The sequence below is a fragment of the Lissotriton helveticus genome, chromosome 3_1 (assembly GCF_964261635.1).
Source record: "Lissotriton helveticus chromosome 3_1, aLisHel1.1, whole genome shotgun sequence".
Lineage (NCBI taxonomy): Eukaryota > Metazoa > Chordata > Amphibia > Caudata > Salamandridae > Lissotriton > Lissotriton helveticus.
In genome coordinates, this window is record NC_136061.1 from 361,075,286 (window position 1) to 361,099,313 (window position 24,028).

The window sequence follows — 24,028 nt, forward strand, 5'->3', positions numbered from 1 at the left end:
GTGGATTGCCATTTTTACTTGCATTACCAGCGGACGCTCTTGTGCTTTTTTACATTTTTAAAGATGGATGTCCCTCCTATGCAACCTCCCGCCCTGCAGCTGCTGACACTGTTCCGCAATCGCATGCTAGAATATTATGGCACAATGCCGTTGGCGATATTAAGCACGGCATATGGATTATCTTTTCGATTCTCCTACTTCACCTGTGTCCAGCCTGTATTTCACTGCCTGACCTGTGATTTCGATTGGGCCATTGATTTGTGTCTCTGCGGACCGGTTTCTCCTGACGTCGACTTTAATCAGCTGATGACTCCTATCATTACTCACGAGTTGGTTTGTCCTGGCGAAAGGATTATGGCTGTGGCATTGATGCATGGACTAATTGGTCCCTGGAATTTACTGGCGGCAGCACAGTCTTTCTTGGAACAGAGCTTTGTTGAAAACCCACCGAGCTGTCCTCTGATGGTGATAGAGGATCCGGTGCTGGGAGAGCACGTATGTTCTTTTCCGCTTTTAAATTGGATGGCTGAACTGTTTTCGGATGAAGACGGTGACTTCCTATTGGAGGCTGTTGCAGCTTATTTTGCATACACAGTTATGTCATAGACCTTTTTCATGTTTGATATGCTGAGTACTAGCATTTCATTGACAATTCATTGACTTATTTGTCAAGTTTTTATTATTTACCTTGCCTATTGGCTTAAGACTCGATAAAGTACTTGGCTGTTTTATTTTTCTTTAGCATTAAATTTTCCTAGTTTTTAATGCTTTACCTTGCGGACCGTCCACATATAAACTTGCAATCTGCTCTCATGAGATGGCACTTCTATTATCTTATTCAGTTCGTTTCCGGATCATGGGGAGGTGTCATCTAGGTCCTGGATATCTTTACACCGTGTTAAGTTAGCATGGGCTCATTACCGGTTTAAAACGCCATTTTTCCTTTTTTGCAACTTCTGCACACGACACTTAGTTGTTGCTTTAGCTTTCAACCTAGTAGTTCATCGTGGTTTACATGAGAATAATATGTTATTGCTCTACTATCTGCTTTGCTTGTTAAACTATATCTGTACAGCGAGTGCTAAAGTTTCAAGAACAACACGATACAGAATTGTTATGAGGTCTGATCTCCACTACTTCATACTCATAACATAAGTGCAACTTCTGCCAATTCTGGGCATGAGGCGGGTTTTATATTGCTTTACCGAACACACATACACAACACTTGATGCGGTTCACATGAAGAGAGAGCTGGTGTATGCTGATGTGATTCCTTCAAATCTAAGACACTAAAGTATGGGCACGCCCTAAACCAACACAAAGAGACCTTCTTAGCAAATAATATAATATGTGTATTAGGGAGGGTGAGATATAAGCAGCCGCGGGCCGTGGAGGGAGTTACGGTGAGGCAGGGAGGCGGGGAGGGGGAGAAGCAGGGTGGAGCCCTCTCCACCCTGCCCCTCCCCCTCCCCGCCCCACCGTAACTCCCTCCACGGCCCGCGGCTGCTTATAAGTGTTGCTAACTCTTATTCATTTACAGCATGTTAACATACTATCACCATTCGCTTTTTATGTACTAGTAACTATGCTGGTAATTTTGCTACTGATAATATGTGTACTTGTATTCTCCACCCTGCTTCTCCCCCTCCCCGCCTCCCTGCCTCACCGTAACTCCCTCCACGGCCCGCGGCTGCTTATAAGTGTTGCTAACTCTTATTCATTTACAGCATGTTAACATACTATCACCATTCGCTTTTTATGTACTAGAAACTATTCTGGTAATTTTGCTACTGATAATATGTGTACTTGTATTATCTAAGATACTACGCCTGAGAAGACGGCATTAGTAAATAAACATTTCAAATACACATGTGTTCTTCTTAACTCCATGTTCTGGTTTCTAAGAAATATATAACGACCGACTGTTCATGAGTTCCACGTATCCTGAGGTACTATAAGTTCATATTCTGGATTGTCTAAACATTGAGAGTTTGTTATATCCAATGTGACACTGTACCTAGCTTGCTAAGGGGTTTTTGATTACTAACGTGAGTTTTGGGACACCCTAATTCGCCGAGGTTCCAATCCTCTGTCCACAGTTCTGTGTGAGAACAGAAACCCTGCGACAGGGGCACCCCCGACCCTTGCTGGAGCTTCATCACACTTGCGATACAACTCCAGCAATGCGCCACCTTTACGGCACAGATACATCACGCATCTGTGCTGTTTTTGCCCCATGATGCGCCGCATTGTAAATGCAGCACACCATAGGTGACGGAACAGCGGCACAGAATGACTAACACATCCCTGGTGATGCGCCAGTCATCATAAATCTATCCCTATGCTTCTTATCTTGTTAGAGATGAACCGCCATATGTATCATCAAAGTTTTTTGCATTTCCTAAATAGCGAACTTTAAGGAATAAATAGCGATTCTTTACCATTCCTAGTTTGCGATTAGCTATTTGCTAATTACAAATTACCCATTCATTTCCTTCATTTCCATAGGGCGGTTGGACTCACTTTTAGCTCGAACGGCTGAATGGATTTCCACGAAACTTGGCAAAATTGTAGGGACTGGTAGCCTGATGTGCCTTTGCTATGTCTCAAGATATATGCTCCAGTGGTTTTTACGAAAATTAACTTTGAAAAATATATATTGGGCTACATTGGCCTATATATATGTTGGAGCCCAAATGTAGCCCAATGTAGCCCAATGAAGCCCAATGATGGCCGCCAGAGACAAAACAAACAAATGTAGCCCAAATATCAGCCAGATGTAGCCCAACTATAGCCCAGTGACAGAATGACCAATCAGCTTCGCAAACCTCCGTTACGCGAAGCGGAGCGCTGTTACAGATATATATCTTTTTTTGAACGTTAATTTCTCAAAATCCACTGGAGCACATATATTGAGACCTAGCAAAGGCACATCGGGCTACCAGTCCCTAATATTTTGCCAAGTTTCGTGCAAATCCATTCAGCCGTTCGATTATTATTATTATTATTTTTTTTTGCCCCGCGGGGCCCTTTTAAAACCTCCACATCAAACCTAGGGGGTCAGCGAGGATCTACTATGCCCCCTTATAGTTATTTCCCCCTTTGTTTTGGCCTCCTCTTGTCTCTCGATCCTACCGAGAGACAAGATGGCGGCCGCTACGGACTTTTTGGAATGTTGACAGACGCCAGAGAACCAATCAGCTTCGCTTCACAAAGCTCCGTTGCGCGAAAAGTACGCGTCCTGGGACGCTGCCCGGTCCGCTGTTACAGATATATATCTTTTTTTAAACGTTAATTTCTCAAAATCCACTGGAGCACATATATTGAGACCTACAAAAGGCACATCGGGCTACCAGTCCCTACAATTTTGCCAAGTTTCGTGCAAATCCATTCAGCCGTTCGGGCTAAAAGTGAGGCCAACCGCCCTATGGAAAACTCAATGTTAAAAACACGTTTTGGGACCCCCCTTTTTTCTCGGCCCCCCCTTGACGAACCCCCCCAAATTTTCAAGGGCTGCTCAGAAACAAAATGTGCCATTTCCCTGAAAATTTCAGCCAATTCCGTCCACAAACGCCAAAGTTATTAGACATAGAATTTTCAAAAATCCCATAGAGAAAAAATCCTAACTATATATACCTACTGGCGACCGCCAGTAGGTTATATATATATATATATATATATATATATATATATATATATATATATATATATATATATATTTATTGTGACCCCACATAAAAAAAAAATTCAAGGTTGGGGGCAATTTTAGAACAAATTGAGCGAAAATGATGGGTTGTGGTTTATGCCCTTTGGTGATGACGCATCGTCACCTGAAGGACAGATCAGGTATCTGGCGCCTTACCTTAAAAGTAGACTGAGAAATAACTCTGCTATGTGAAACCGGAGCATATAATTTATGTCTAACCAGAGGCATACCTCTTCAGCATAAAGCAAATGTATCTATTATAAGATTTTCACAGTGAATTGTAAGACAAATATAGAAGATGCTTTAATGTGAGCCTTGCGTGATTTTCCTCTTAGATGTTGTTTATACAAAGGCAGTACACCTTCACTTGCCTTATGTAGGCATTGCATCGCTATGTCGTGCCTCTTGAAAATAATGCCGTTTGGCAGCAAAATGCTTGTGAAACCTTATTCTGTGGCCGAACTAAGCCTGGGTCTGTCAAAAGCAACAAATGTCTGATATACTGTACAAAAGGTAACCAGTGCAAAATGATTGCCCCATGAAATCACTACTTTCGGCATCACCTGTAGCAGTGTTACTGTGACAAACCGGTAACCATGTTGTCAACGTGATGCCCCTCTTGTGCCCCATTCGGGGCTGGCCCTTTCTCTACGCAGCGAGAAAAGAAAACAAGGGAGACCCTACTCACGACGGAACCAGGGTAATGTGTTTATCCAAAGAACAATGGTTCCTGTGGCATAATTACTTGTACAATTTATAATCAGTACAACAGCTAAATAGCACTTTAGTTTATCAGAGAGGGGTTGGCAAAGAGAAAAGCACACTCATACCAATTTTTAGAAATTTCTTTTGTATTTCAAATAAGACAGATAATACTGTAATCATATCAGCGACATATATACAACATAGAAAAGTGCAATGTGTCCCCAGTGATATTGTGAGCGAAAAAACACAAAACATGAAACAATAAGTGGTCTGTACAATTTTCAGCTATAGATGTTTACAAAAAATAATAGAATACATTTTTAATCAGTGACTATCTACAATCATAGAACACTGTGTTTGTAGGGTTCATTTCCTATGGCGTCGACGGCGTTTCGACCCGTTGGATGAGGGTCTCGTCAGGACTAAGCAGTGAGGGACATGTAAAGGGAAAAGTGAAAAGTGTATAAATATGTGTAGTCGCATTAAGTAGTAATTGAATGTGGACTGAAATTCAGAAAATGTACTTTGTGGTGTCTTTAAATTACGCAACCCATGCGTGAAGAAATAATTAAAATGACTTACAGTGAACCCAGCCGGGCACTGTCGGGAAGCAAAGCAAGGCGTTAATGATCAAAAACGGACTTCAGAATTTACATTCACTCAGAATTGAGGAGTTGTCATGCAGTCTGACTTACCACTGTGGTTGAATGAGTGGTAGTCCTATATTGAAGGCTAGCGGTCAGTACCGTCAAAACGAGGGATAAACAGGAAAGTGCCTGTTAACAGAAAGCGCCCTAAGGTCAAATCATAATCTGGATAATGTTGGTAATAAATATTGGGAGCAAGGGGTATTCCTACATGCTCGCCAACTGTGTCTGCTCGATCGCGTGTCTCTGGGCGTCTGTATGGTAACAGAGTTAGTTCTGGGTGCAGAAGTCACCGCGGTTATAACGTGGTGCGCAGAATGCGCGCGCAGTCATTAAGAGGAGAGTTCATTGTTTACAAACATGGTTCGAATATGCCCGCAGTGTCATAATGAGGATGATTGTTGTTTAGAAGCATGGTCTCTGACGATTTCATTGTTTGAATTTATACTTAATCAATGATACTCCACGTATTTTAAATATTTACTGAAGCATGTACAAATCATGATTTTATAATCCAGGGAAAATAATATATACAAGACATTCGTAAATACCCCATACTTCATGTCAACATTGTTGTAATACACAGCGCACTAAGTAGAAACATTATATCACGTATATACACAATATTGTAGATTTTTACTCAGTGATCATTGCATGACCCAATAGAAATCCCCTCTTTTCATCAACAGAGTTCAATCCACATCTTTGCTCATATATACAGTTCTTACTCGGAGATTGTTGCTTTTACCGAGTGTAATCATGTCATCAGAGTAGAAACAAATCCCCTCCATTCATCTGCAGAGTTTAACCCCTCATTGATTGAATTGATTCTATCAATCCAGTGACACTCACGTCGTCGTAATATTTGTGTAATGTCTCCCCCTCTCTCAGGCACTGTTGCAGTATCTATGACTTGCCATCTCGTCTGCAGAATGATTTTTTTCTTTGAAGTGACCTACCAGGGGTGCTCTCAGAACCGACTTTCTTATGCGGCTACGGTGTTGGCCTATTCTCGCCTTCACTGGTTGTTGTGTCTGCCCAATGTAGGGTAAGCCACAGGGGCACCAAATGCAATACACGACATTGCGTGTATTACAATTTGAGAAAAACTTAAGTGTGTGTTCGTGACTGCCATGCTTAAAGGTGTTTGTTTTTTCTGTCAGAGGGCAAATCACACAATTGCCACAGGGATGATGGCCCAAGATGAGTGGGAGATTCCAAGAAGATTCTAGAGTGCCACCTTTCTTTGTAATTTTTTCAGTGGCTGACCTAACCAAGTGGTCTTTCAAGTAGTTTTTCCCTCTCTTATAGGCAAACAAGGGTACTTCAATTTGCGGATCAATGCTTTTAATGATGTTCCAATTTTTTATAATATTCTTTCGGATCTTGTTAGTGTGAATCCCGAAAGTGGTGACATACAATTTTCTCCATTTCCTTCTTAGGTCTAGTGACCAATAGTTCTTCTCGGGGGCAATACCAGGCACGTTTAAGTGATCTCCTCACTATTCTGTTCGGGTAGCCTCTCTTTAGTAGTTTATTTTTTAATATTTCTGCCTCTTTTAAATAGTCATCTCGTCGAGCACAGTTTCGACGAATCCTTAAAAATTGCCCAAAGGGCAGTCCATCTCTTAGCGCTCTAGGATGTTGACTCTTGTATAATAGCAGTGTATTTTTTTCAGTTGGTTTTCTATGGAGAGATGTGTAGAGTTTATTATCCTCATGTTGAATATTCAGATCCAGGAATGGGATAGTATCTTTCTGTAGTGTAGATGTAACGGTTAAATGTGTTTGTACAGTGTTTAGGTGCATAACAAATTTCTCAAAGTCCTCTTCATTCCCCCTCCAGATAAGAAAAATTTCATCTATATACCTATACCAGCATTTAATGCTGGTATAGTAAGGATTCTGGTCACTCAAGACAAAGCCATTCTCGACATTATTCATATAGATGTTTGCTAAATTTGGAGCAAAAATTGCTCCCATGCTCGTGCCCCCACATTGTTCATAGTATTGGCCATTAGATACAAAATAATTTCTTTGAAGTGCTACTTCTAGTAATGAAATTATAAAAGAAGTAGGTACGTTGAATGGTCGTGGTCTAGTGTCAAGAAGATGTTCAATGCAGCTAATACTATCAATTTGAGGAATGTTAGTGTAGAGTGAGGATATATCTAGAGTCGCCAGCCAGTCTGTATCTTTGTTATATGCCAGGTCCTCCACTAGATTTATCATATGCATTGTATCACGAACATAGCTTGCTTGTAGGGGGAACGTACTCTCTTATGAAAAAATCTATGTATTTGCCAATTGGCTCTAGAATCGAACCACATCCTGATAGAATTGGTCTCCCTGGTGGGTTTGTTACACTTTTGTGCACCTTGGGGAGGGTATATAGGACTGGGGTTCTTGGATTTGTTTAATTTAAAAACTCAAATTCCTTTTTAGTTATAAAACCTTGGTCTAGTCCTTCTTTGGTGATAGACACAATTTTTTCTCGAATCTCAACTACAGGGTTATAGTGGAGTTTGTTGTAATGTTTCTCTTCAGAAATGTGTTTATTTATTTCAATGTCATAATCAGTTCTTTCTTGAATAACTATACCCCCACCCTTATCTGCGGGTTTGAGTATTATTGAGGTATCTTTATTTAAATTCTCGAGAGCTCGACGCTCTAACAGAGAGATATTGTATGGTGTAAATGGTCTACTATTCTTCAAGTTGTCTACCCCTTCTAGAATCAGTTTTTCAAAAGTGAGTAACTCAGGGGGCATCATACTGTTAGTAGGGTAAAAAGTAGAGGGCAGTTTTAAACCAGTTGTTGATTCATGGCTGGTAAACTCACGATTTTTAAAGAATATTTTAAGGCGAATTTTCCTGAAAAACTGAAACAATTCAGATTTTAAGTTGAAATAATTGCTTTTCTCTGTGATGACAAACGAGAGACCTTTACTCAACAAGGAGATTTCGGAAGATGACAATATATGTTTAGACAAATTAAAAATAGGTATTACTTCCATATTGTCTATAGGATTGGATACAGATTCTAATATGGTTGGGGCCCCCATTGATAGTGCTTGTTTCTTGTTTGGCGTTCCCCTGAATATTGGTGCCAGACTCTTTTTTTGTTGTTGGTCTTCCCTCCTTTGTCTAAAAAAGGTTGGCCCTGGTGATTGAAGTTACTGGGCCCTGCTTGACCATCAGAGTCACTTGAGCCTCCTGATGATTCCGAAAACGTTACTGGCTGATTTTTTTCTAAAACGGCCCCAAGTATTTTGTCTATTTTGATTTGGAAAAGTTACAAAATAATCTTCTTTCAAGTAAGGGAAAGCTCTCTCTTTGTTATAAAATGCAATATCCTTTGTAACTTTGTCTGCTTTCTTTTTTAATTCAAAAGAATTAAACTCATCTATAGTTTTGTTTAGTTTATCCAGGAGTATCTTAGCCTCGGCAACCCCGTCGCCGCCCAGGAGTTCTTTTTCTAATTCCTCTATTTCCCTGAGCTCGGCTTTCGAATGTTCTATGGCGGTCTCGACACCGAGAACCATCCAGTGTCGTGAGCACGTGACAGAAATGCCACAAAAACTGCCTTTAAATTTAGGATCTTCCCTGAAGATACCTGGTACGTTCCTTATTTGGAGACCCTGTGGAATTATGCCTGCACGTAAATAGTCAGTGAGCATACGAGCATGTAATTCTGTTTGTACCTGCTTCTTCTTTGCTTTTTCTAGCTTCTCAATTAGTACCCGTCTTGGGCTACTAGTATTAACGGGTAAATTAGAGAACAACGAAGGTCCACTTGTTAATTTAGTGATATATTCCTCTGTGTATAGTGGTGCATCTTTCTCTGCCATTCCCCAGCTCTGTACAGACAATCACCCTATTGGTTTATAGGGAAGAGAAGAAATCCAACTACGTGGATAAAACCCTTGTGGTGCAGCCACCGCGCAAAAATGCGAGACAAGAAAACAAGGGAGACCCTACTCACGACGGAACCAGGGTAATGTGTTTATCCAAAGAACAATGGTTCCTGTGGCATAATTACTTGTACAATTTATAATCAGTACAACAGCTAAATAGCACTTTAGTTTATCAGAGAGGGTTTGGCAAAGAGAAAAGCACACTCTTACCAATTTTTAGAAATTTCTTTTGTATTTCAAGTAAGACAGATAATACTGTAATCATATCAGTGACATATATACAACATAGAAAGGTGCAATGTGTCCCCAGTGATATTGTGAGCGAAAAAACACAAAACATGAAACAATAAGTGGTCTGTACAATTTTCAGCTATAGATGTTTACAAAAAAGGAAAATGACCAAACACAATAATAGAATCAATTTGTAATCAGTGACTATCTACAATCATAGAACACTGTGTTTGTAGGGTTCATTTCCTATGGCGTTGACGGCGTTTCGACCCGTTGGATGAGGGTCTCGTCAGGACTAAGCAGTGAGGGACATCTAAAGGGAAAAGTGAAGAGTGTATAAATATGTGTAGTCGCATTAAGTAGTAATTGAATGTGGACTGAAATTCAGAAAATGTACCTCGTGGTGTCTTTAAATTACGCAACCCATGCGTGAAGAAATAATTAAAATGACTTACAGTGAACCCAGCCGGGCACTGTCGGGAAGCAAAGCAAGGCGTTAATGATCAAAAACGGACTTCAGAATTTACATTCACTCAGAATTGAGGAGTTGTCATGCAGTCTGACTTACCACTTTTCTATGTTGTATATATGTCGCTGATATGATTACAGTATTATCTGTCTTACTTGAAATACAAAAGAAATTTCTAAAAATTGGTATGAGTGTGCTTTTCTCTTTGCCAACCCCTCTCTGATAAACTAAAGTGCTATTTACCTTTCTCTACGCAGGCCAGAATAATTGCTATAATTAGTATAGACATTGAGGAACAATCATATAGAGAATATAGTCATTCTTCTCAAAGGAATGAGAAGAAATTCAGAAGAAATTTTGCATTTAATAATGCCCATCCCCACTGTAGGATTTAAAAACATGGATATGTTAGGGGATTTGGCCCCTTATGTGCTGTGGGCTTCAGAACAAACTAAAATCATAGTCATCAGATATGATATTAAGAGGGCCTATTTCTGTTGAAGTTCCCTCTTCGCAAGACAAATGCCCATAAGTGACACATTTTGTGTGTTTTGGAGCTTGACAGAACATTTGTTTCCTTTGCATGGTAGAACACCATTAGCACTACCTTTTTTGCAAGTTATTTAGGTTTGGTGGCTTACTGTTCCTCTATGGATGTGGCTCAGTCATCTCATAAAAGAACTGCTCAATGTGCTGTGCTAACAACATGTTGATTTAGAATACCACATTCTCGGCAGAGAATAGAACAGGCTGTAAAATTGCCAACTAACTGGCACTTATTCAATCTCAGAAGGAATGGGAAATGCATTAGGAACGGGAAATGCATTAGGAACCAAACCCAAGACCTACCAGTCCCACATCCGGAACTTTAATCCACTAAAATCAATGTTCTCAGACTTGTACACATATGTTGCCTCAAACATGCATCTGTTACAACATCCTAACAAGCAGAATGAAAAAGTAACTTTAGTTAACACTGATGCAGGGGTGTCTTCCTGAAGATGTATTTGCAAATATTTCAAGAGCTCTTGGTCATTTAACAATTATTTTTGGGAGATTTTGCAAAAAGTGTTGTAGTCTTGAAACTTTGGGAAAACTGGTTATTAAATGCTTTGAACTGAAATTTGTAGAAGCTGCTTTTTAGTTGTCAAATGACACATTCCCCTTTTTAAAGATCTCGGTCACTCGCCTATAAACACTGTCAAATACACTAAAACATGTTTCTGGAGAATCATACTGGGTTTGACCAATATGTTTAAAATACAATCTATTTTCTTGTATTAGCTCCAAGGATAGCTCTGCCCCATTGGTTGACGTGTTAGCCCCGCCTCCATTGGTGGACCTGTTAGCCCACCCCGTAGATCAAGTCTAGTGGCACCCCTGAATTTTACAGGCCGCACAAAAATGAAAGCTAATTACGGCCTCCAGTTTTAATCTATTTATTTGCACACGTCAAAAAGCATTTCGGCAAAAAGAGTGTGTCTTGATCCTTAAACGCACAAGCACGAAGTAGGTGCATAACCTAGTGAACTACTCACCACGACAGGAACTTGTAGCATGCATGTAACACGACTATATGTGCAATACAAGCTAGTAATCACTATGCTACCTTATTGGGATTTAAACAAGCGACCTGAAGGTTACAAGCTTTTCTAGGTAGAAGGCATGAACTTTCAAACATATTTTATTATGGATTTAAACCAGTGACCTCCTGAATACACACATCTTTCCAGCACATACATTGCATACTAGGTCACCAGGATCATATTATGTTAGTTGCTGGACACACAGATCACTGCAGCAGATCACAAATCAAAGTATGTGGCCAATACTTGGAAAAAAGGATATCTACAAACGCACACAGCACATTCACATCGGTGACATTCAAACTCCCAGGTTTAAAAGTGTCAGGCGGCAACCCATGTTTGTCACAAGGCGCAATGCACTCACAGACACCCAGGGCTGCTACAAAAATTCACCTGAGGCAAAGGGCGGGGAATAGGGCTGATAATATCTCGTTCATACGATGATCAGTGCTCCCCATCTGCTACACTCATCGAACACGGTGATGCTGTGACCCTCCCTCTCTAACCTGACACGGTCACTGAGCTGCAACCTAGCTCGGCCTGTACAACAGGTCGGGTTAGGAAAACGCTCCCTTCCCAACAGGCGGCAGCACAGACCGAAGCGTGCGAATCCCCAGTAAACGCCGCCTGGAATAGCGACTCACTTGCAACTGGGGCAACGACTTCCGGCCCACCTGGGCGGTCACTTCCAGGATTGCACAGCGATCACTTCCAGAGCCGTGTCATCTTTTCCAGGCGGGCCCTTCTCCTTTCTATCCAATGGGAGGCTTTAAGGGGAAGGCTCTGTCACCCAACCCCTCCTAGTACAACCCTCGAGCGTGTCAGTCAGTATAAACTAGCATTGCCATTGGCTCTCCCTGCCTTCAGTTGTGAAGTACTGTGTGGTCAATAGCAAAGCAGAGGCAATCGGATTTTTAAGACCGGGAGAAGGGAGGTAAGTCTGGGGTTCGGCAATCTTTGATTGAGGGGGATTGGCGTGTGTGCTGCGCCTGGCTGCATTGACGAGTGTGTATTTTTTTTAACTGAAAGGTCGCATACGGTGGAGCACTTTATGTACACATTGTCCTGTGTGCTCGGTTACATTTTTTTTTCTCATGTGTTCGCTTTTGTTTGTTCTGTCATATCTGCAGTTTATCCTCGCCATTCAGGTCTATTTATACAGCAGTTATTTTCCATATTTACTAGCGTTCTACATATATTTATTTTTCCTTAGTTGCTTCATTTCTTCTCCAGTGCGTTCTTTTTACTCTCTTGTGCTCTTTTTTCCAGTCTCACGCCCTTTCTTTTTATTGATTTCTTTTTCTCATATCTTAAAATGCTCCCCTTTTCATTTCAGATACATTGCCATTGTCCTCAGTCTAATCGCGAGTTCTAGCAACATAATACTCACCGGTGCACATCATTTACATGGCAACTCTTTGACCACAGAGCCCTGACGGTGTATGGCCTTATGTTCTAAGAATCACCCCACAACTTTGCACAACTCAGACTCTTACTCTGCACAACTCAGACTCTTGAGAAAAATACATCTATACCCCTCAGATCTGAGACTTATTATATCCGCCTCCACACCTCAGGCGCTCCTTCTACACTTCCCATTTCAAAGATGGCCCTTCTTTAGTGCCAATATCGGCCCATGCCCCAGACCGCTCCTCCTCCAACTTTCCCAAATAACAGACACCACACTATGATTTGTTGGAGAAAGTTGTTGCAGCTTTATTAGCATGTACATTATGCCAACATGTTGGGTTATCTTACGGGCGATCCAGGGTCAGGCCGCCTCTCGCGACCCGCCCACCTGATGAGCCATAACCCCCAGTGGTGTTGTCAGTTTTGGGGGAAGGTCTAACCCCTCCCCTCGGCGGACCTCTATTTCGCCCCTTACTCACGCCCCTCGCTCTCCGGGGGGCTGAGCGTTGTAGGCAACCCCCGGTTGCTCAGGTCTACAACCGCCCGAAGGACTAACGGGGCGCCGTCACTCCTCCAGGATCCACCCCAGCGTGGATCTCCCTGGGGATAATTTGCTCTCTCACCCTTCCGGTGCTCCTGTAGAGGGTACCCTTCTGTACCTTCCTGCATTGGATCGCCCTGTAACTCCGCCATGGCTCTGGGTGCGGCAGCCGCCATCCCAGAGTCCCCCCACATACTAGCTACCTCTTAGTTACAACCCGCTGCTACCAGTGCTTCCGCTATATCAGGCAGAAAGCGCGCCAAAAAGCACACGGGCAGCGACCGCCCGAAGTCCACGAGGGAAGGGGGGAGAGGGTCAGCTCGCCACCGCGTCCAGGAACAAAAAGGGCGCTTGACCCTCTCTCCCTGGAACATATAGCTTATCTTGCCCCTCCCCCTGGAAGAAGGAAGTGACATCACAGGGGGACCATGTGGTCCCCCAACACTAGACCGCTCATGGGTCTGTGCCATCCTCTGGCACTAAGGGTGGCCGCCCTCGTAGGTGGCCACCTTTGGTGTCCCGGGGCAGCCAGTCAGTGCCACCAGTTAATAGCATGAAGAACTATAATGCATCCCTGCAACTTTCAGTCCCGTGAACCTCTCCCATACCAGGAGCTCGACTAGATTTTCTGGTGAAAACTGACTCCACCACCAGCATTTGGGTGAGAAACTGACTTACTTTGAGTAGTCTCCTTGTTTAATTTTGATACAGTGCTGTTGAATAAGAAAGCACAGCTCTTATTTGTGCATTGCATCTGTCATATCGTTGTGGGTCACGTATACAGCAAAGAACACAGGACACAGGTCTGTGGATATTTCTTCTTTATTCTTCAGGTGTGGAGCATGTCATGGCACGTCTGTCCTCTTCCTTGGTCATAGCTATACTGTCCTCTTCCTGTCCCTACAGGATGTGGTGTCCAGTGACCTGGTCACTGCCCTGCGACCCACAGGGTCCTAATGCCCTACGTCTGTGGTCACCTACTGTCAGGATATCACAGCATCATGAGCACAGAAACTAACCCCAGCACTCCACCATCTGCTTTAACCGGTCGGCTAGAGGGTCTTCAATGCACAACTGTTTCTATCACCCTAAATTCACTTCCTGTGCTACTTCACTGGTCCTTCTTAGAGACTGATCTCATTAATATGTCGCTTCATACCCTGTGTGCCGCACTGGAGCACCTTCCCAGACTAGGACCAAGCTTAAATGTGCGTGAATGAGTGTTGGCTTAGTTATGGGCCAATGTGGGAAGCGTTGTGCTGCATGTGTGAGTGACCAGAGAGGAGCTCTTATCTTGTCGTGGGATGCACAGCTTAGCAATAAGGTGGGTGACAGGTGTGGAAGATAGACTTGCCTATTTAGGGTCCGTTGGCCCTGGGTAGCTCTGCAGATCCCCTGGGAGTTAACAATTTTCAGTCAGTCGATTGCAATTCTAGCTACAGCAGAAGGGTGCCAACATGACGAGCAATGGCTCGAAGTGTGTTAATTGGTAGGGGCGGGAGCAGATGATTAATCGAACAGACAGGGAGTATTTAGTATGGCTTCAGACCTTCATGACAGGACTGTGTTAGACTTCTCCATTTCACCAGTTGAAACCATTGGACTTAAGCTGCTGTGAGTACCCATCCATCTAGTGTGAAGTGGTCACACTTATGTTACTGTTAATCAACGCATGATTAGCAGAAGAGATAGAGAATATTTATTATTGATCCAAATCTGCAGGTAATTAACTATGTTAAAGTCCTCCATTTTCCACCCGACAGAGGCGTCTTTCAACCCCGGAGTACCAATCCATTTAGTATTGAGTGTTTTGGTAGGTGACGCATGAAGGGTTAAGATGGTTGAAGCAGGTATTATAGTTTCAAGAAGGTTTGGTTGGTAAGTTGCTCATATATGAGGCTAAGCTCATTAAATGGTCTTTCTATGGAGTTTTGGCTGCTCAGTGTGTCCTACATGCGTGGCTGTATTTGTCTTCATGGTGTGTGAAAATGGGCTTACAGGTGTCGGACTGCCACCAACCATAAGTAGAGTGTCAATAGCTAGAACATTAGTAAAGAATGTAAATTGGTAATACTATGGATGTATGTTTACTAGGATACTACTGTTTATCTGAAATGTTAAATGAAAACCCCAATAAAACGGTTATAAAAAAAGTAGAGTGTCAATAAATATTTGTCCCAAGCCATATATCGGCATTAACAGACTGGGACTTATTTGAGAAACAGCCATGTTTTCTCCTTCCTTCTGAACTTCAAACGTTCCTGACTACTTCCAATTTTGTTTGTCTTGGAGTTCTCAAGTTTTGCCACTTGGATTAAAAAAGGTGGTACTCATATGCTTTATGTTTTGTTAGTGAGAACAGCGATCCGTGGTGCTAACCTGAAGTGTTGTGTCAAATTTTCTAAATATTGTCTGGCTTTTTAGCTGTGGGTATAATAATCCTTTTCCTTGAGGGGCTCCTGGTGCCTGGTATACCTGCAGGTCGCTTCTCTCTCATTTCTCTGCATACCTCTCTCTTCTGTAACTGCCCATCTCCTGCTTGTCACTGCCCGTCTCTCCAGTTGATGCCCCCATCTCATATTACTGTCTCCTTTCTTCTGCCACTAGAATTTTCCTTCCTGTCACTGCTCTTCTTTTACTGCCCCTGCACTGATGTTGTCCCAGTTATTGACATCACACCACTCACTTGCCCGTGCCATCTTGTGTGTTTTTGCCCCTTCACTTTGTCCATTGTCCCAAAATAAAAAATTGCTATTCTTTTACTAAACAAAACCCAGAAAGTGGCAATTACACCATATGGTTCAAACAGTTATAGAACTGGAGCAGATGTACAAGGGGTTAGCATGTTACTAAAAATAAATCATAGTCAAGTAATCAAAGGGGAATTTGTATGACCTAGGAATGCTACATGGTTATCATCCCGTCACATCTCGGAGATGACAATTCTTGATGTTTCAGATAATATTTCAAAGTTACTCACCCCCAGTCAACTGATCTGGGTTTAATCCATCACCATTCTTTAGTTCACTCAGCCACCCCAGTTTAGACATGGCTATATGCAAATCAGTCTGACCCTGTGCCTTATGGGAACAGTCCAGCCCGAACTGCCAAGCCTTTTTTTGCAATTTAATTTAGTACGCGACACAAGAGAAGTCACTACCCTCTCACCTGCCCCTCACTTTGATGAAATACCGTTGTCACTTATCGAGGAAAGGGGTCTCATTTTTTATTTGCACACTGATTGCTATCACATTCTAGACAATCCATATGGATCTCCTCATCAATCCACTAATCTTTGTATTGGCTCGTCAGGGATCGAATCCCAGACATGCCTCAGCTGGATGCAGCTGAAAGGAGCCAAAACCAAAGTCATCCTGTTTTAGTAGCAGAGGCAGTCGCAACCATCTGCTGATTTATGGTGGGATGCCTCATTTTTATTGCCAAAATGTCACGTGACACAGAAGAATTTTGAAGTCTGTTTTAGAAATGCATGTATCTATCGAGACAGAAATTGTATTTATTCCTAAAAATATAAGCTTCTACCTGTGTAGGTTATATTAACAATTTGCTTCATCCAGCTAATCTCAAACATACAGTGGCAGGGTCATTTATCAATGCAGATTTTACTATGCTAAAGTGATAGATATAATTTGAAAATCGAGGAGTTTAGTATAGGCGCTATTAGTTTGGACCATTTCTCCACCTCCAGGTGAAGTCTGCACTGGCTGATAGTGGGGGCCCGAATTTCATTCAGCTATGTGTATTTACTCCAAAAAGTCACTTGGACACGATTTCTCCAACCCCTTCAGGAATTTATATTCTTTAAAGAAATACAATTTTACATTTTTTAGAAAAGGACCTTCTACAACCTGCCATGTCACAATGGGGGAAATTTGGAGGTCGAACGTTTTTAGCCTTTGCCACTTCTGTTGACAGTAGGGTTTGAGCCTTCAAATCAAATGTCCCAGGCCCTGCTCTAGACAACTTTGTTTTATGTATAAGCTTGGTTATAATGTTGAAGGCAACTGGTACCCAACTACTAAGGTTACCAACATGTTGAATACACCACATGAGTGTTTTTACTTTCTTTATTACCCATCTCTCCCAGGGTTAGATAAAAATGGCTTTCTTACACAGATCTGAATTATGCTGTCATTCGCCCAAAGTCTGCTAGGTAGGTTACTGTTGTATAACGAATGAAGACTCCAAATCCGGTAAGATTGCAGGTAAGCAGTTTAATACAGCAGACAGAAAAGTAACAGGACCGTAACCTCATCTGGCCAGGTAGTAACTGCCACAGAATGGAATGGCAGACAGTGACACAGAGAGAACTATGCAAGCAGTCTAGAAGGTTGGAGCCAGAGCATGCAGGGAGAGGACAGATAGGGAAAAGCTATGTACAACACATCTCCCTCCTTTGGGAACAAAATGAAAACAAGGGAAAGAAAGAGCAAAATAACAATAACAGCTGTTAATGAACATAGTCACTCAAGTAAGCTGGAGGATGACGGGAACGTGGACACCTTGAGGAGACATTGGAAGAAGAAACACCAGAGGTAGTATCAGAACACTCATGCATATCATCACACGCAGACGAAGGAGCATCGCCACCACCCACCTCCCCCCGTACAGCAGGTGAGTCACGCGACTCGGAGTCTTGTCGAGCAGACAACATATAGCCACTGCAGCCTGTCTCAGAAGGAATAAGATCGGAATCATGGGTATTGGAGACCTCCTTCTGATATAAGGCAACCCTTCTGTAGTTCCACTTAGCACCATTCTCAAGAAGAACAAAATGGGGAAAAGCTTTCTTAACCCGGAAGGGACCAGTGAACTTAGAAAGGCCCTTGGAGCAGCGACCCGGCTTAACCTTGACCAAATCGCCAGTGGAGATGGGAAGAGGGGAAATATCTGAAGGGGAAGAAAGCTTGTTATCATCCCTCAACCAGGAAGGAGTTAGCTTGGACACAGGGAAACGCCCTCGCATCAGTTCAAAAGGGGATTTTCCAGCCTGCCCATGGGGTGTTGAGCGGTAAGCCCAAACCAGCTCTTGTACACGCTCATCAGAAAAACACCCACTAGCAACTGACATCTGTATAACACCCTTGACTAGTCGGTTGACCCTTTCACACAGACCATTGCTTTCGGGATTATAAAGACAGGTGCGGTGATGAGATATACCACATTCACGCAAGAAACAAGCCATTTTGGTAGAGGTGAGCTGGGTGCCGTTATCTGTAATGAGAACTGAAGGATAACCCTCATTCACAAAAACAGACTTGAGGAAAAGAATGGTGGAGTCAGTTGTAATCTCCTTCATGAAACGTACAGTCAACCACTTAGAGAAACAGTCAACAACAACCACCGCAAAACGTTGATTTACGGGCAATTCGCACATAGGGCCAATGAAATCTAAACATATTGTGTGCCAAGGCAAGCTTTTAAAGGAAATGCTGCCAACAGATTGAGAACCAATGACCTTGAGACGCTTCTCTCCTTCCATGCACAAGGAGCATTTGACAACACACTCCACAGCATCACTGTTGATTGAGGGCCACCAGAAATTTTCTTTTACACGCCGCTGAGTAAAAGTTTGACCCAAATGGCCCTCATGAGCTAAACCAAGAATCCTGCCCCTCAAAGAGCTTGGAGGAACATAACGATCGCCCCTCATGAGAACATTTTTCCCACACACAGACAACTCATTGACAACCTTAAGAAAGGGTCTGACAGCTGGTTCCACGGCACTTTCTCTTCTCGCCCCCTTGAGAACAAGATCAACTACAGCTTTCAAAACATGATCATCATCCATGCCTTTGGACCACTCCTCAGCTGAAAAGGAACTCTCACACAAAGACACGACATCATGTAAGGAGGCAACAGCCTTGTCATCGCCCTGTTCACACAAGGAATCCCCGGGGTTGGGAAAAGAAACCGGGAGACGCGATAAACAGTCGGCTTGTACATTCCTCCAGCCGTGAACAAATTCAACTTCAAACTGGTAATCCTGAAGGCGAGAAGCTAACCTGGCCAGCCTAGGGGAGTCCTTGCCTGTACCACCAGGTGCCAAAACATTTACTAGGGGTTTGTGATCCGTGCGAAGAACAAACCGAGAACCCCATAGATATGTTCTAAAGTAGTTAACGCCCCATGCAGCCGCAAGAGCCTCTCGCTCAATAACAGAATAGTTGACCTCAGAGGTCGACAGAGGCCTCGAGGCAAAAGCGACAGTTTTCTCACCACACTTATGTTTCTGGAGGAGAACAGCTCCGAGACCAACACCACTGGCATCAACCATCAAAATAGAAGGACGTCTAATGTCAAAGGGTGTGAGAACACCTGAAGACTTAAGTTCAGTTTTGATACAGTTAAAGCAAAACTCTTGCTCACTCGCCCAAGAGAACTTGACCCCTTTCTTTAGTAAAACTCTTAAGGGAGCAGTCTTTGAGGAAAAATCTTTGATAAACTTAGAATAAAACTCAATTAGCCCCATGAAGGACCTGAGTTGTTCTTTATCTACAGGAGGAGGAGCCAGCTCTATCGCTTCTAAGAGATTTTTCTTAGGCCTTACACCCTCAGCAGAGAGACAGAAACCCAGATATTCAACCTCTTCAACCAAGAACGCACACTTCTCTCGGCGCAACGTGAGACCCGCATCCACAATTCTACCTAAGGCATTGCGTAAAACATCATTGTGCTCCTCCAAGGTATTGCCAAAGATGAGGATGTCATCTTGGAAGAAGATAATTTTATCTAGCCCCTTGAACACTTCAGAAACCATGCGCTGGAAAACACTGGCAGCAGAGATTAGACCAAACGGTAAGCGAGTAAACTGGAAAGTTCCCTCACCCGTGATAAAAGCCGTAAGATGCTTTGAGGCATCATCCAGACGAATCTGGTGATAGGCATGCTTGAGGTCTAGCTTGCTGAAAAACCTAGCTCCCTTAAGGGTGGAAACTAATTCGCCTATATTAGGTAAAGGGAATATATCGGCCACCACACATCTGTTCAAGGAGCGTAGATCCACACAGAAACGAATCTTGTTGTCAGGTTTGAGCGAGATGACAACAGGAGAAACCCATGGGGAGGCTTCAATCGGTTCGATAATACCCCCCTGTAACATCTCATCTAAAACAGCCTTGACCTCAGCCCGCAAGGCAAAAGGAACACGCCGCGCTTTGTGCTGTACGGGAATACTGCCCTCTTTTAACAGTATCCTGTGTGTGTACCCCTGTAGCTCACCCAGTTCCTCACGAAAAACCTGACTGTGACTGGCAAGTATGTCATCCACGTAACAATCATCCACAACAAGAACGGGATCATCAGCTCTGGGATTGACAATAATGTGTAGATCGTACTGGTGAGAACGACCCAGTATTGCGGGACCATCCACAGACACATAAATCTTGCCCTGGGTTGACCTGTTCTTGAAAACAATCATTGCATTGAAGTAACCAAGGAGGTTAATTTTTTCCCCTTGGTAACCGGATGGAAAGATGTCACAGACCTCCAAATGTTTGTTACCCCAAACCTCATACAACATAGACGAGGGAATGATAGTCCACTTGGACCCAGTGTCAACCATCAAGTCAACGTTTTTTCCATCAACTAAGACCTTTGCTTTAATAATACGCTCCCTCTTCTCATCACACGCGCACACTGAATCATACAAAATCAGTATTTTGTTGACATCACGCTTCAGTTCATTGTAATCACACACCACAGTAACCCTCTGATTGGCTCTATTCTTACACACTTTTGCAAAGTGGCCTATTTTACCACATTTTAAACATTCTTTGTTATTAGCGAAACAAAATTTTGCATCAGAAGAATGAGAATAACTCCCACATCTAGAGCACATTTTAGACACAAACTTGTTACTAGGTTGCGACTGTGATCTACTGAATGGCTGTTGAGACATATTTTTCTTTTGTAATACATAACCTTTCTTTCTGACAATCGCAACAGCAGCAGTTTCATCATCACTGATATCGCTATTAGTTAATTTATAAGATACTTCCGCAACTTTGGTATCCGAACTAGATTTTGATAACTCTTTAATACATTTTTCGCTCTCCTCGACCACCTTAGTAAGATCGATTGCTACCTTCAGAGTAGGGTTCTTAGCGGCCCACAAGCGCTCCTGAATTTTTCTATTGTTGACCTGTACCACCAACTGATCCCTAATATGCTCGTCAGCCATTTGACCGAAGTTGCATTTGACTGACAACTCACGAAGGCGAGCAACAAAGTCATCAATACTTTCGCCCTCAAGTTGTTTATTTTTGTAAAACCTATAACGTTGAAGAATTAGGTTTTCTTCCCTTCCAAATCTGTTCTCCAGTCTGGCAATGGCCTCTTCAAATTCATCCAAAGGTTGTGACGTGGCGGAAAGAACTTGAGGTAAATATTTAAAAAGTCTTTGCCCTTCCTTGCCTAATGTGGTCATCAGGATGGCCTTCTTACGTTTGGCAGAGAAGCCCTCACCATCCAAGGCTTCAATGTAGTCATTAAACATAATGACCCAGTCTTCCCAAGGAGTGGAAGGACTGCCAGGTTCAGTTAGAAACTGAGGAGGAAGAGCGATGTTTATAGATTGCGCCATTACAGACCAGCAGCCAAAACAATATGAATACCAAGCACAGGGAGTTCAGTGTCGCAACGAAAGTACAATTCTTTTGGACTTTGACTAGTAAAAAGATTCAGCGCTGCACTTCCTAGCGTTAGGAGTAATCACCAAATGTTAATAAATATCGTATCATTCTTATGAACTTTGACCAGTAAAAATGTTCGGCGCTGCACTTCCTAGCGTTAATGTTAATGAATAACGTGCTTACTTGTGTGGAAACGTTGCGTGCCAACGACTTTAACTTGAAATGAACGAACTGCTCGCATCGGACTGATGAACTGCACAGATCGGACTGAGGAAGTAAACAAAGATGGCCGCCAGCGTATGTTGTCACGAAGGTCACGTTAATGACCTTGCGTAGACACCACGCAACAACCGGAGGTCCGTGCAGTAGTGCGCAGTCAATGCGCGAGACTCAGCTCGAGACTCCGCTCGTGGAAGCAGATCCAGCAAGACCGTTGCTATGGCCACGCGGGACACACACAAGTGACGTTCAACTCCGTTGCTACGCACCTCAGGCTTGTGACGCTGTGGGTAGCAACCACGGAGGCAAAGAACAAAAACGCTGTTTTAGGAAGTTGAATCCATAAAATCTCGACATCAGACGGTTGCAGAAGGAGAAGACATCGAGAACTCAAAGCGCTGACACTCGTGGATTCGTCGAGGAACGGATCGCTGTTGTAGGATAATCTTTTCTTAGGCTGTAGCAAACATTTGGCCAGATGCTCCCATCCTGAAGTCGCCAAAATGTTGTATAACGAATGAAGACTCCAAATCCGGTAAGATTGCAGGTAAGCAGTTTAATACAGCAGACAGAAAAGTAACAGGACCGTAACCTCATCTGGCCAGGTAGTAACTGCCACAGAATGGAATGGCAGACAGTGACACAGAGAGAACTATGCAAGCAGTCTAGAAGGTTGGAGCCAGAGCATGCAGGGAGAGGACAGATAGGGAAAAGCTATGTACAACAGTTACTCTCTAGTGGATAAAATGAGGACCAATTTTGTGCTAATTATCCAGGCAGGGGCTGACGCTGTCATTTGCTGCCTCAAAGCTGCCCCCACAGAGCCATATGAAAACATTACAAACAGAGGAAAGGCCAAAAGTCACGGGTTGCCATACCTATAGCTGAGTGCACTGGATTTTCATCTTTACATGCTGGCTCTCATTCTCCAGTTAAGTGGTGGAGTCTCGGCTCCTCCACGATCCAACTGACTCATCAATGCCCATACTCTTTACTGTTTTTTTTGCTTAACACTTAATTCCTGTAATTTGGATATCATATTTCTACGATCTCTTAATGTACCACCTCCTCTTGGGAGATCTTGGCCTTGAGAGTGAACGAGTAGGTGAGAAAGCACCTGTTGGCTGACTCCAGCTCTGTAAGTAAAGGGTTGATGGGTGAATGGATGAATAATAAGTAGATGATGGTAGACGGACTCCTACACAAGTTAGAGGTCTGCTTAGTGTCAAATGCAGATTTGATGCTTGTCATTGCTGCATGTAGTACTTGTAAATGGCCTCATGTTTCTTCCAAATACATTCCACACCAGACATTAGATGCTACAGGTTTTATAAGCTGCTGTTCTATCTGTTTCCTAGGCGGTAGTGCTTAGCACCACAGTCACTGTTTGGAAACCAGGGAACAATTTCATCATTTTATCACTGGTTCTTTTGAACCAGTGGTCTGTCATTGTCTTGTAATTGTAATCAATTGTGCTGTGTAAAGAAACATGAACTGCTTAAATGTTTATGTTCCCCAAAGAAGATCACACTTTTTTTGCTGCACTCGTAAGTTACAATCCTATACAGTTTCTAACGTATTTTGTGGCCAATAGTACATATACCACCACCCATTACTCTGATGTATTTTTGGAAAGGTTTTGGTCCTTCAGTAGGATTGGTCTACCTTCATGTGTCCCCTTAATTGTGGTAGCAGCAGTGCCAAAACTTCACAAATCAATAACGGCCCTGTAGTGTTGTTAGTTCATTGTAAACACTGTTGTTGGTCTGGTGACAGTACTAGCAGTGGCAGCTGATATTTGCCAGCGGTGGGAAGGGTGGGTCGTGGGGGTGGTTGGGTATGGAGTGAAAATTACAATACACTTACCTGTCTGCTGCCGCCACTGCCTCCTACTCTTGGTCCTCTACGCCCGCTTCCAGGGCAAGAAGCTCCTCCCAATAGCCA

The 24,028-nt window shown here is 42.9% G+C and overlaps 1 protein-coding gene and 1 long non-coding RNA gene across 10 annotated transcripts in view; one reads left to right on the forward strand and one right to left on the reverse strand.

Moving 5' to 3' along the window:
- Positions 1-24,028, reverse strand: part of LOC144822475 (uncharacterized) — a 185,840-nt gene that overhangs the window by 89,121 nt on the left and 72,691 nt on the right. Inside the window, exon 1 of one of the 2 annotated variants that reach the window (XR_013608628.1) lies at positions 11,905-11,996. The exons of the other annotated variant lie outside the window; for it this stretch is intronic. This is a non-coding gene — a long non-coding RNA (uncharacterized LOC144822475). Of the gene's footprint in view, positions 1-11,904; positions 11,997-24,028 lie in introns of those variants that run through there. 2 annotated transcript variants of the gene reach the window in all.
- The window catches only part of MYO18A (myosin XVIIIA), an 864,705-nt gene that overhangs the window by 24,536 nt on the left and 816,141 nt on the right, over positions 1-24,028 (forward strand). For 6 of the 8 annotated variants that reach the window (XM_078680078.1, XM_078680062.1, XM_078680066.1 and 3 more), the window contains exon 1: positions 12,096-12,194. The exons of the other annotated variants lie outside the window; for them this stretch is intronic. The gene's annotated coding sequence lies outside the window, so the exon portion shown is untranslated. Of the gene's footprint in view, positions 1-12,095; positions 12,195-24,028 lie in introns of those variants that run through there. 8 annotated transcript variants of the gene reach the window in all.